The 12139-nt window shown below is 45.2% G+C and overlaps 1 long non-coding RNA gene across 7 annotated transcripts in view; it reads left to right on the forward strand.

The window, feature by feature from the left end:
* The window catches only part of LOC125401237 (uncharacterized), a 49770-nt gene that overhangs the window by 15412 nt on the left and 22219 nt on the right, over positions 1-12139 (forward strand). For 3 of the 7 annotated variants that reach the window (XR_015736867.1, XR_015736868.1, XR_015736869.1), the window contains exons 3-4: positions 2512-2679; positions 5318-5921. This is a non-coding gene — a long non-coding RNA (uncharacterized LOC125401237). Of the gene's footprint in view, positions 1-2511; positions 2680-5317; positions 6649-12139 lie in introns of those variants that run through there. The other 4 variants (XR_015736864.1, XR_015736865.1, XR_015736870.1 and 1 more) reach the window with 3 other exon arrangements.

Consider the following 12139-nt stretch of genomic DNA (forward strand, 5'->3'; position numbering starts at 1 on the left):
TACAGTGTTCAGTGTGAGTGTTTACATACACACGTGCTGACCTGTGTGTGCACAAGTTGTCGTTGTTACAGTGTTCACTGTGAGTGTTTACATACATACACACATGCCGACCTGTGTGTGCACAATATGCAGATTTTCAGTTAGGCGCTTACTCCCTGCATTAAAACAGGATACTGAGAAGAAAACTCACTGTATGACTTTGCCCTGTGCTGTTAATTCAATCTAGCTTGAAAAGCAAAGGCCCTGGTAGAATTCTTGGAACTTAAAACAAGCATACAGCACTCTTCCTAAGAAGGACAAAGCCAGCATCAGATAAAAGAACGTTCTGGAATTAGGTCCTGAAGAAACACGCCAGAAGTGTAGGTTAGAAAAAGGAGTTCTCCCAGATGTACAGAATTTGATTCGTCAACTGCAGTATGCTTTTTACTTGGCAGGATAACCATGAGAATAGCCTCCTTTGCTGCCTTTCCTCACTGGTCTCTGCCTTTTCTCTTAGGCTGTTGTGTTTGTGTGAAGTCTGCTCTTCCCGACCTCAGAGCACCCTGTCATCTCCCTTCAGTTCTGTGTGCTGCTGAGATGAGAGGGTGAATGCCCGACTGCTGTTGCTATGAGTAGGCCGTCTGCTTCTTGTCACCCTGTGGACCCATGGGCTCGGGGTCCTCTCGTCTTTGATCTCATTGGTCCTGAAATGTAACCTGCTGTTGTATACTTTTGAGTACTCCCAGGCCATTAGATCACTTGCATCAGCACATAAACATGCTTGTAGTATGGCTCATCTTAAAAAGTTCCCTTTGACACACAAGTGGTGCATAGGCACCCACGCACATAAAAATTAAATAGGTCTTCTCTGTCTCTCTGAGAGCTATGGCTCAACAACTTCAGACAGGCCGTAATTCTTGTCCTTGGGCATCTGTGAGCATCTCAACAGCAGTCTCTTTGCCTGGACACTAGCACTGGCCAACTGTCTGCCAAGAAAGATAATTGCAGGGGGCAGATTTCTAAGTTTATTCAAGGACCTCGTTAAGAGAGTCAGGGTATTGACTGTGATTACTTTCTTGCCAGAATCATGTCCTGTTGGGAAAAGTCATTAGTACACCAGTGCATAGGGGAAATTGGGCCCAGTAAACAATTAACACACTATAGTGCTGTGGGGAAAACCCCTGAGCTGTAATGTGAGGGAAAGAGCTCTTCACACAGCAGTCTGCAGTGAGGACAGCTAGCACACTCCTAAATAAGGGATCGCCATCAGATGTGCATCTCTGGTGATGTGCATCTCTGGTGACAGTATTCCTCATCGCCTTGCTAAGTGAGTCCGTCCTCCATGAGATGAGCATCTCTGATGGGCTGACCCCTGAAGTGCATGCTGAACTCTCACTGCGTATCTCTGTCCCTAGCAATTTAGGACATGGGATCATTAACAGCCACTATTCGAATGTGAGTACTTTTGTGTTCTTTCTGGTCTAGAACCAGTTTAGTCATAGTGCAAAGGTTATTAGCTAGTTTCAGTGACTCAGTGGGCTGTGGTAACCATTGTTGTGAATAATTGGTAAGCAGCAGCAAAAGCCCTAGTCCATCTACAAGTCAGTGCGAATATCACCTTGACCAAGGGAAGAGCAGGCAAAAAACTAGTAAAGATAACAGTATTTTACTATGTAGGGTGTTCAGAAAAGGCCATTGTTGTTAAATTAAGATATCATCTATAGAAATATCTGAAGAAAAGCCATATGGGAAAAAATTACAAACTCAGGCGCAAACACAAGAGCCAAGTGCTTGCTTTAAAGAAAAGCACAAATACAGATTGAGGATCCCTAATAGAAAATTTGAAATGTTCTGAAATCCAAAGAATTTTGACTATTAAAATGGCACTCAAACATTGCTGGGTTTTGGAGTATCTCATATTTATAGATTAGAATCTTTTGGGGGGGCATTTGCAGGGGTGCAAGACAAAGTTTCTCTGTGTAGTGCTGGCTGTCCTGGAACTCACTCTGTAGACCAGGCTGGCCTTGAACTCATGGAGGTCTGTCTGCCACCACCAGTGCCTGGATACATTAGGAATCTTAACCAATCCATGCAAATATTATGAAATTCAGAGAGCTCAGGCCAGACTGGGTGTAGCATAGTGGCACATGCCTTCAGTCCCAGCACCAGGGAGCATGCATAGATAGGCAAATCTGTTTAAATTCGAGGCATACCTGAGAATCTCTTTGTAGTCAATGCTAACTTGGTCTAAATAGTAAAGTTCCAGACCAGAGCTACATAGATTCTATCTCAAACAAACAAACAAATTTAGAGAACTCCAAATTTGAAATATTTGGTTTTAAGCATTTTGATCAAAAGATAACCTGTACAGGAAATGGGGAAATTATGAGAAGATAAGGTAAAAAAGAGTTGTATCCCCAGTGTTTTAGATCTTTGCCACTGACATAAGAGGAATAGCAGTAGGTGAATGATGCAGCTTAAAAAAAACTAAGCAACAGCAGCCTGTGTTTTCTCACTGCTTTTCTTCACTAGGCCAGCACACAGAGTATAACTGTACGAGGCATCAGATTCATCCCAGGTCCTCCTGGACATAAGGATCTTTGTTTTACTTGGTGAGAGTTTTCTGACTTTATTCGTGTGCACCTCATTTCTGGACCTCCAACCAAGCTGCATCTTATCGACTGGCCAGAGCTAAAAGAGGTATGCAGCTTCATGTGTCTTCACGGAGTAGTTAATAGTGCAGGCTCTTTGCTTTCAGAGCCTTAATGAACTAGAAGAGATAGATTTTGTTTAAAAAGAAATAATAATTGTAGCTAGTAATAGCAAAACAAGGTAAGTATCAGTTAACTGACTTTTGCTAAATTTGTTTCTTTGTCTTATATAGTAATATAAAAATTTTATTGCAGATTTTTTCTTCTTTTGAGGATTAGTCTGTTTGTGTATGAGGTTGTGTGTCTAAGAGAATGTGCACTGGTATGCACATGTGCCAGAGTGTACACACGGGACAGAAGAGGTCAGCATGACTGTCTTCCTCTGTCAGTCTGCCTCCTCCTTTGAGGGTATGGTATCTCCCTAAACCTGGAACTTGTCTTTGCTAAGCTGGCATCCAGCAAACCCCAGAACTATCCTGGCTCTGCCTCCCTCATAGCCAAGATTAAAGGCTTGAGTTAAACCACCATGTGGTTGTTGGGAAATTAACTCAGGACCTTTGGAAGAACAACCAGTGCTCTGAACTGCTCAGCCATCTCTCCAGTCCCTAGCAATAGTTAACCATCTCTTCACCCGTGTTGAAGTTTTTGTAAAGCATATTTGAAACATCAGATCACCAATACAAATGGACTTTCTATAAAAATGCTTAAGTCTTAAATACTCACTTTGCAAGCATCTAGCAAATCCTACCTCTGCTGATTTTATTTACTGATATTTTAGAATCCAGTGAATTTGGGCTGTTGCATGATGGCACATAGCTCTAATCTCAGCACTCAGGGTTAGAGGCAGGGTGATTTCTGTGAGGTCAAGGCCAGCCTGAATCCAGTTTTAAAAATTTAATCACTTTTTAAAAAAGATTTATGTATTTATTATGTATACTGTGTTCTGCCTGCATTTATGCCCACAGGCCAGAAGAGGGCACCAGATCTTACTACTGGTGGTTGCTGGGAATTGAACTCAGGACCTCTGGAAGAGCAGGCAGTGCTCTTAACTGCTGAGCCACCTCTTCAGCCCCAAAATTTAAACATTTTGTTGAACAATAAAAATTGTACATACTTAGAATGTATAATGTGAAATGATAAAATGGATTTAATGAAAATATATGTATTAGCTTACATACTTACTATTTTATGGTGATGACCTCGACCTCTGACAGAATTACAGAAAATCCGTAAATGGATAAAAACAGGATTGTCTTATCTTGCCAAGACAGGGTAAGAGAGTTCCAAAAGTTTCCTTGCCTTTGAAAATGACATGTCAGTTATATCAGGCCTTAGCCAAAGTTGGTTGACTCAACATTGCAAACGAGACTTCGGGTGATTGCCCAGGTATTCAGTTGTCTCTTCCATTCGTTGCACATTTCGGAAGTTTCCCGCTTTTACTTCCGGGCTGCTTGAGTAAAATTATTTCCCTTCTCAGATCTTTGATGGAGTTGAAGATTAGACAGTTGTAGTTACCCTCTACATTATTTAGACTCCCTGAGATAGAATGTTTAGTAAAACTTTTGTTATATGTTTCCTGCTTAATATTGTTTGTTGTTTGTAATTTTATATTTATTATTTGCCTCTATTGTATATAGTTGTATTTGGTTTTGTTCTGTTTTATTTTAGACAAAAGGGGGAGAGGATAGAGGAGTTCAGCTAATCGCATTCTGTCCGTGGGGCGTGTTGCCCTAAGGCAAAAATTTACCTATAAACCTGGAGGGTGCACTTCCCCGCTCTCTCTTGACCCCTGCATTCTGGATGGACCATTGGGACTCTGATGTAATCTTCCTTCTGTTTATTAAAGCTGTATCTTTTGTATTAAGCTAATCTTGCTGATTTTTAATTATCAATCGACCACGCCCGCTATACCTGTTTGAGTTCCTGTCCTGACTTCCTTCAGTTGTGGAAGTGTAAGCCAAATAAACCCATTTCTCTTCAACTTGCCTTTGGCCATGGTGTTTCATCACGGCAACAGTGACCCTGACTGTTATTCCATTGGGACATTTTAAGAACTAACCACGCCCATCCCAGCCACTTTTGGACCCTCCTCCCACCGCTGCCGTAACTGCCCGCCTGACTCCCCGGCCGCATGGCGCTGCAGGGACTCACGGCCATCCTTATCGGACTCCGCGAGCCGCCCGGGGCATTCCATCATCATATTCTTTTAAAAGAACAATACTGACTAGGATACTTGTCTTGCCTAACTGGGACTTCATAGTGAGTGTTCCCCATCTCCCCTTCCCACAGGCTCTGGCCTCATTCTTTCTCTGCTTCTCTTTGTGGGTTTACTATTTCCAACCACATGTCATTGGGATCATACAATGGGAAACAGAATAAGGTAGGGCATTAAACTAGATCATTTCTTTTCTTCCCACCTGTCTGTTCTGAGTGCTGGTCACAGCCCACCCACTGATGTCTGGATCCACCAAGTCCCTTCCACAGTCGAGGAACCTATGAAGCACATAGGTCCAGGATCGGGTTTTGCCTTAAAACCCACACGAGAATATGTAAAGATTTCATGAAAGATTTGTGGAGTTAGTAATAAAGACAGAATCAAAGAGAGAAAAGACCTTAATCAATTATAAATTTTAAATTATCGCCAGGAAGAGATGTTACCTCTAAACGCTGCTTGTGTTTCCCTTCAGGTTCAGCAAAGATGATGGGGACCCAGGTCAGCTTCACTGACTGCATTCGCAATGGTCGCAATGGTAAGGAAGCTTGCAGATTGTTAGAACTCCCATCTCAAATGACAAGAACTCAGCTCCCAGCCCCAGGTCATCACATCCTCTGAAGCAGATTCGCCAACGAGCAGGGGGACCATTGTTCACTAGATGGCAGCACGGGGCAGGAGAGAGGATCATGGTGCTGGCTGCAGAGGATTTTAAGATCCAGGGCAGTCCAGGAGTTCCCAAGGACCTTGCTGCAGCCAGCGCAGCCTGGATAGCCAAGACTGGGAGGGGGTGCCGGGGTTGAGACCCGTGGAAGAACAGCAAGCTTTATTTTGCCCAGCAACCTTTTATACCTCTGTTCCTTTTGTGGAGCCCCACCAGCCAGAAAGAACACAAACATCCTTGTCAATTACAGACCACAAGGAAGTTCCGCTCTCGGTCAGGGGGAGTGAGGGCAGCTGGATCACAACAGACCTGAGTCACCATACGATGCCCCCAGTGGGCCGCTGAGAAGAAGCCGGTCTACTCAGCAGGCTGTTCAGGAACTGGATGCTCCTTCTTGCTTTTGATTTTTCTGCAGGTAAGAATGAACAGGGACAAGAAGAAGGGGAGCACAGGACAAGAGTCCTCCAGAACAGGCATATGGTTAAGTTATGTTCTTCTCTTGTTCGTCAGTGTATTTTTTACAGCTGCCCTGTGAGGCACACATGGGATTTATTTGGGGTTTACAGGTGTTTTGCCAGCATGGATGTCTGTGTACCACCCCAGTGCCTGGTTACTGAGGAAGCTAGAAGAGGTTACTGGAACCCCCATAACTGAAGTTTCAAGGGGTTGTGAGCTACCATGCGGGAGCTGGCAATCAAACCTGGGTCTCTGCAAATGAGCTAAACCACGGCACTGTGTGGGACCCTCCCTCACTCCTTATTCTCAAAGGGGCAAGAAGAAATTTCCTAGCAGAATGTTTTCCCAGGAAGATAGTGGCCTTCCCCTCTCCCACCCGGGATATTCTGAGTACAAGGCCACTTAGTTCAACCCAGCCAGCCACCTGGTACAGGCTGATAAAGATGGCCTAACTCAAGAACAGTGGCCTTGCTCTAAAAACAAGAAAAAAAGCTGACTTAACAAAATGTGAGGGAGCAAAAGTCCTTGTACCCATGCCAAAGCATCTTCAAAGATTCTCTTTGTAGTTATGTCTTTAAAAGCTTACCCCACAGAGGAGACACAACTCCTCTCTACCTTGTAACGGGGATGGAGATGAGTTCCAAACATGTTTGTATTATGCTGATTAAACCTTGCTTGTTACAGTCTGGGCCTCTCTGGTGGTCTCTCTTTGGGGGTCATGATCTGGGCACAACAACTGTCTTGCATATACATGTGCCAACATGTGTATGATCTAAGGCTAATCCCTAATGCGGTGTTAACTTGTGGGCTGTCTGATGGCATTTTGATTATTATTTCCCTGCATTGTGGCCAAGAGTGCATCCAGCTGATAAAAATGGTAGCCCCTAGTGATCCCCAGGGAAGGACATGGGAAGCCTGAGTTCTCACTGTGCTATTCAGATTGGCATAAAATTTAAAATATGAATCTTGAGTGTTTATTTCTGGAAATGTCCATTTATTATTTTTGTCTTTAAATGTGTTACTTTTACCTCTCTGTGTGTCTCTCTGTATGTGAGGGTGCCTGCGTTTGTGTGCCCCCATGCCCAAATCTCCCCCACATGTGGATGCAGAAGAGGGTGCTGGAACACCAACGAGCTGTTACAGGTGACTATGAGTCCCTAGACTGACGGATAGGATCCAGTCTGCATGAACACTCCATGCTCTTACCCACTAAGCTCTATCTCTGGATCAGCACACACACACACACGCCGCCCCCCTCTACTTCAGGAGTGGCTATTTTTGAACTGCTGTTGGCTGAGGGGAGGGCTGTGTCAGAAGTTCTTCTCGAGCAGAACTCTTTGGGTTCTGACTGAACAGAGTAGATCTTTACATGGGAAGACGGCAGGAAGCCTTCCAGGAAGAGACGCTGTTCTTGGAAACGGCGCTAAGATGGGGAAGTGGTCGGTTTCCAGGAAATGAACTCTCTCATGTACAGAGCAGAGTGGGCTAAGGGAAGTGAGACGAAAGGAGGGCAGGGAGGCAGGCATGGGTCCCGACCACCTGTTCTGAGCATGTGCGAATTTCCATCCATCACAGCACTGGTCATCCTTGTATGACAGCTCACAGAATTTCTCCTGTGGCCAAGGGGTTTATTCCTGAACGTTAGGACTGAGAATCCAGGACCATGGGAGACAACTGTGATCTCCATGTCCCAGGACAGCCTGGCCTACACTCTAAGCTCACCCGACTCTTGCCAGAGAAACAACAGTACCTACCATGTTCAAGACAGACACTGTGCCAGGAGTAAGAGCCAAAGTTGCCTGTCAGCCAGGGCTCTGCCTCACCATCCTACATAACAGTTATCACCCTCATTGGCATGGGGTCTTACTTAGGAGACTGATGTTAAAACAAGAGTTATTTTTTTATAGTAAATATGTCTGTGGTCCATTTGGGTGTAGTGTCCATGGATGCCAGAAGAGGGCGCTGGATCCCCTGGAACTGTATTTACAGATGGCTGTAAACCACCAGGGGGTCCTCTGGAAGAGTAGCCAGTGTCCTAACTCCTGACCCATCTCTCCAGTCCTCCAATGTAGTCTTAATGAGTGACCTCACTGAAGTTAGAGACGGTTAGTCACCTTGTGGTTACAGGGAACCAAACCAGGTCTGTTACAGGGATAAATGGCCCATTAGCTCTAGTTTCTTATTGGCTAACTCTTACATCTTAATTTAACGCATTTCTATTAATCTGTGTATTGCCATGACTGTGGCTTACTGGCAAGATTCTAATCAGCATCCATCTCGGGCAGAAGATCCATGCAGTCTCCCTCTCTGCCCTTCTTCCCAGCATTCAGTTCTGTCTTCTCCACCTACCTAAGTTCTGCCCTATCAGGCCCAAAGCAGTTTCTTTATTCGTTAACCAATGAAAGCTACACATGAACAGAAGAACCTCCTACACCACAGTCCTCTGCAATGCAGCGAGGGTTCTTACCCATGGGGTCATCTCTCCAGTTCCCAAAGTTTAATAAAAGATTTTGTGTATGTATCTATGTTGACTGTTTTCCTTCTTGTATCTCACTATCATAATGGTTAAATCTAGTTCCATTTTAAACTGAAATTTTTAAAAACTATCTTTTCTCATTGTACATACTAATCCCAGTTTCTGCTCCCTCCCCCTCCTCCCACTCCCTCTACTTTAGCCCCTAGCACACTCTCCATCCGATACTCCTCAGAGAGGGTAAGACTTCCCATGGGGAGTCAACAGAGTATTGCACATTGCTTTGGGGTAGTACCAAGGCTCTCTCCACTATATCTAGGCTGGGCAAGGTTTTCCTCCAAAGAGAGTATGTTTCAAAAAGCCAGTACTTCAGTGCCGTGTCATGTATGTAGAGCTTTCACGTATGTATATAGACTCTAGGACTGCAGCTGGTTTAATCACGTAATGGGATCTTTCTCAGTTGGGTTCACTCTCCTGAAAACAACATACTTCTAATCCCATCTTTATGGACAGCACCTTTTCTTTGTCTAAACCTCTGTCCAGGGCTATCTTGTTTCCTTTTGTACTTAGTGCTGCAGTGACCACAGGTGTGAAGACCTCTGTGGACATTGGGGTCCTCTGCGTGAATATCCTGGAGGAGCATGGCTGGGTCATATGGATGATTTATTTCCAATGTGTTTTGTTTTGAGAAACGTGTACAAACTCTCACAGTGGTCACTCTAGTTTACAGTCCCATTAGCACTGTGTAAGGGCCCCTGTTGTCCACATCCTTGCCAGTATTAGCTGCTTTCTCTTCTTTTAAAGGCTAATTTTAATCCTCTAAAATTTCAGATGATGTATTTTGACCATATTCATCACCCTCTCCACCAAATATTTCCATTGTGATGATGAACATTATGTTTAAAGTTTAAACTCCTTGTGCTTTAGAGACAAAAGGCAAAGATGCCGTTAGGATGCAAGCCCATAGGTTGTACAAGCTGTACCCTAGCAGCACGCTTCACTAAACTACTCTTGAAATCTGCAGGTCTTGTCCATTTCACTGTTGTTGCAAGATAACAGATGAGAAGGCCAAACTGCTGTTTCTGCTTAGTAGTCAAGCTTGCGTCCAGCTCAACAGGCTGCCAGGACATCTGCAGGACATAGATGTTAAGATTCCTTACACTCAGACAGGTGAACGGTGCCTGAAAGACCCCAGACATCACCACCACTTCCCCTCCCATAACCACCCTGTCTATCCTCCCATGCCTTCCCACCTGTTGTGTGACTACTCTGTTTTCCAGAAGATGTAACATACACTGCTCCTCACCCCAGATAGGAAGCCTGCGAGGGACCAAATACAGATGCCACCGCGTCCAGCTTGGTGAGCCAATGAGCTTTATGGGCATTGTTTCCAGGAATATGGGTGAGAGGTGACGTACAGGTGCATCAGTGATTCAAAGACAGCTGCACCACCAAAGGCCGCCCCAGGTTCGGTGACAAGCTCGCAAGAGCTGGGAATGTGGAGCACACTGCACAGCCTGCCACAGCTCCCCAGGTAGAAGAGTGTCCTTTGAGTCCTAGCTGGTCTAAGCCTCTTCCAAGCAGCAAGGCTGTTTTCTGCTTCTACCAGGTAGCTGGTCTGGTCTCAGAGTCATCTTTGTAGCTTGTCTTGTCTGAGAGGAACTCGGAGAAGCTTGGCTTGTTTACATCTTGGGGAGAAGAGACAGAATTTGGTCAGTTTCAGAGAGTTCCTTCCTGAAGCTGTTTTGAATTGCTGACCTTCCTGTTTAAGGAACTTCCCTGCAGGCTTGAATGTTCCAGTCTCTGAGGAAAGAAATGCACAATACTGATACTGGACAACACAAACTCTGTGAGTTCTAGACCAGCCTGGTCTATGGCGTGACTTCCAGCCCTGCCAGGGGTACACAGAGAAACCCTACTTTGGAAAAACTGAATGATTGAATGAATGATGAATGAATGAATGAATGAGTGAATAGTGGGTCTCCCTCCTCTACCACCACCTTGTCCTCTTTATCCTATTTCTTCCTCCATCTCCTCCTCCTCCTCCTCCATCTCCTCCTCCTCCTTTTTGGGTTACACAACTAATCTTGGTAGTGAAACGGACTTGGGATATGGTTGACCTACCAGTGGTTGACATGAAGAAACAGACTTTCCCTTCTGTCAGCTATCAAGTGTCAATTACTTCTCAGCTTCTGGCTGAGGCTAGGTGTAGAGAGCTGCATGGTGCCGCGCCTTTAAGATGGTGCCAACTGCTGCCCTCCGCGAGCCCAAAAACGAGCACTCTCTGTAGTAAACAACTCCTTTTATGGTGATGGCCCATGACCTGCCATGATCCTGTGTCGCTTGCGTATGCTTGAGCCTATGGACGATGTCCAGGTGGCACTCTGGGATAGGCGACCATAGGCTATATAAGGGCTGGGAGAGGTCTGCCCTGACACACAGAAATGGGAGAGAAGCAAGAGAGAAACAACTGTTCAAGGTCCTGAATAAACTGCGCACAAGAAGAGCTCCGTTGTTGCGTCGTCATTGCTGGTTTGAGGCGGTCGTGACAAGTGGTGGTCTGTACGGGGAAGAAGCCACTTCCTCTCCCTGGAGCCCAGAACTTGCAGCAGTCAGGGGTGCACAAATAAAGTCCTCAAGGTAAGATTGGGGATCTGCAACCAAAGCAGGGTTTAGTGACTGCGACCAAAGCAGGGTTTAGTGACCGTGTCAAGAACGGGGTTGAAGTTCCGCACAAAAGTGGATAGTCTAGGTAGGGAATCAAAGGCAAAAGCAGCGCCGCAGGCTGTAAGAGCGCTGCCGAGAGCTGTCAAGCCAACAAGCGGCTTTGCGAGCTGTCAGACTGAAGTGGTTTCGAGCTGTCAGACTGAGGCGGTTTCGCAAGCTGTCCTGTCAAACTGAGAGTAGCGAGTCCGCAGGTAGACGAATCGAAAGAGAAGAAAAGAAGGGAGATAGTACGATTATGGGCGCTGCCTCTTTGCACCCAATTTTTCTGGCTCTTAATGAGCTACTTAGATCTAAGAGTCTGAAAATAAGAAAAGGCACGTTGGACAGGTTTTTAAATGAATGTGATACAGTGGTTCCCTGGTTTGCAGTCTCAGGCAATCTTAGTGTAGCGCCTTGGGAAAAACTGGGACGTGATCTTGATTTTGCTGCAGAACAGGGTACGCTAAAAAAAGGGGGTTAGGCCGATTTGGAGAATGGTATGAGGGTGCCTGGAAGACCAAAGGTGTAGTAAAGCTATGGAGCATGGTCAGGCTGCTTTAGAAAAATTACAGGAAGAGTGATCTGAGCAAGCGACATCAGAAAAAGCTAAGTCAGATACGGGGTCAGACAAGAAGGAAATGGGAAAGGCACCCAAGAAAGAACAGGCAAGACTATACCCTAGTCTGTCAGAGTTAGAGGATTCAGATACCAAGATCTCAATGGAGTCAGAAGAAGATGAGGAGGAAGAAGAGGGTATGACTCCCCAAAAATCTCTTCAACAGTCTATGTATCAGATGAAGATCAGGAAAAAGGCCAGGGAGAAACAAAATTCAGGACAAAATAAAGAAGGAAGGCGAAGCTTATCCACTTCGGCTCCACCTCCATATCCGGAAGTGGTTGGCACTGAAGGAGGAATGACTTTCAACCCGGAAGTGTGGAGGGAAGTAAGGACAGGGATGTTGACAGCTTTTCCAGTATTTCAAGACCAGCAAGGTAAT

The sequence above is a fragment of the Myodes glareolus genome, chromosome 27, assembly GCF_982192425.1.
Source record: "Myodes glareolus chromosome 27, mMyoGla1.1, whole genome shotgun sequence".
NCBI classification, from domain to species: Eukaryota; Metazoa; Chordata; class Mammalia; order Rodentia; family Cricetidae; genus Myodes; species Myodes glareolus.